The sequence below is a fragment of the Neophocaena asiaeorientalis genome, unplaced genomic scaffold (genome assembly GCF_003031525.2).
Source record: "Neophocaena asiaeorientalis asiaeorientalis breed wild unplaced genomic scaffold, Neophocaena_asiaeorientalis_V1.1 scaffold140, whole genome shotgun sequence".
Classification (NCBI taxonomy): Eukaryota; Metazoa; Chordata; class Mammalia; order Artiodactyla; family Phocoenidae; genus Neophocaena; species Neophocaena asiaeorientalis.
In genome coordinates, this window is record NW_020173729.1 from 2,102,283 (window position 1) to 2,104,306 (window position 2,024).

A 2,024-nucleotide genomic window follows, 5' to 3' on the forward strand; every position below is an offset into this window, starting at 1 on the left:
TATATATAGTGGTTGCCTAGGGCTGGGAGGTGCGGGGGGAATGAGAGGGTGTGAATGATAGCTAAAGGGTATAGGGTTTCTTTTGGGGGTGATGAAAATATTCTAAAATTGATTGTGGTTATGGTTGCACAGCTCTGAACATATTAAAAACCATTGAATAGTACACTTTAAATAGATGAATTGTATGGTATGTGAACCATATCTGAATAAAGCTCTTGCCAAAAAAAGAAAAAAGTATATGCCAGACAAATATGAACCCAAAAGCCCAGATTGCAATCTTAACTATTGACAAAATAGAATTTAAGGCTAATGTTGATTTCAAAACCAGATGAAAATGAAGAAAAAAGGCCCATTTTGTTTGTGAATATATATTCACAGTTAAAAATACTAGCTACCAAATCCAGTGGTGTATTTTAAAATACGTGACCAAATAGGATTTATCTCAGGAATACCAGGATGACTCCACATCAGAAAATCTATCAGAATAATGGACAAAAAAGGGGAAAAAAAGTGTGATTATCTTAATTGATATAGAAAAGCATATGGTAAGGTTTCACACCTATTTATGAAAAATACAGCATCAAGCCAGCAATGGAATAATTTTTTAACTTGGTTAAGGTTTATATATAAAAAATCTAAACTAAATGTTATTCTTAGTGGAGAAATGTTATTAGATTAAATGCATTTCCTTCAAGACCAAGGCAGTGGATAAGCCTATAATAGTATGGATTCTGTCTAATATCATAAGGAAAGATTTTTTAAAAACTATAATATGTAAGGATTGTAAGAGAAGGGGAGAAAAAAACTCTCCTTTGCAAAAGATAAATACCTGAAAAAATTCAACAATCAACAAATTATTTGAACTATAAAGAGGTTCAGCAAAGTTGCCAGAAGAAAGTCAGTCTATAAAAATCCAAACATCATTTCACAATAGCAAAAGTTAAAAACTATCAAGGAATTAACCAAGAATATAAGAGATCTATTTGCAGAAAACTCTAAAATTCCAATAAAGACATAGGAAATGATCTAAGAAACATTCCATGCTTCCAGTGAGATGACAATATTAAAAAAGTGAACATTCTAAATTTAATCTTTAATCCCAACCAAATTCTAGTTGAATTTTTTGAGGAATCCAAACTTACTTTAAAATTTGTATGGAAGAATGAGGTCCACAAATAACTAAGTAAACTTTAGAAAGGGGGATTTTCTCTATCAGATATTAAGATATTCCACAAACTCATAGCAGTAAGAACTGATATGGCCATAGAACAATGCAAACGAATAGAGCTCAGAGACAGCATGGATATATGGCAACTTAATATTTGTAAAGGTGACATAATAGAAAAGGAGAGTTTTTTATTAAGTGGTTTTGAGGATACTAGCTCACTATACAGAGAAAAATAAAACTAGATTCCTTAAATGATAGAATTAAATGATAAAAGTTTATAACTATAAATTTACAAGGAAGCATGGGAGAATATCTCTAACCTAGAGGGTGGCAACTGGCTTCTTAAACTTCAAAAGTATGAAGTACAGGGCTTCCCTGGTGGCGCAGTTGTTGAGAATCCGCCTGCCGATGCAGGGGACATGGGTTCGGGCACCGGTCCGGGAGGATCCCACAGGCCGCGGAGCGGCTGGGCCCGTGAGCCATGGCCGCTGAGCCTGCGCATCCGGAGCCTGTGCTTCACAACGGGAGAAGCCACAACAGTGAGAGGCCCGCGTACTGCAAAAAAAAAAAGTATGAAGTATAAGACAAAAACAAAAGGAATTTGATTATATCAAAATTAAGCATTTCTGGTCACAGAACATCTATAGATAAATGACAGAATGGGAGAAAAGATACTTGAAATCAATGAGTGATTAAATGTAGACTACAGAAGGAATTCTGCAAATCAATAAGGGAAAACAATACCAATGGAAATATGAGCAATGAATATGAAAAGGCAATTTCAGACGAAACCAAAGAAATCATCAAACTCCTTAGTAATTAGAAAAATGAAAACAAAATAATCACCTTGTATCTT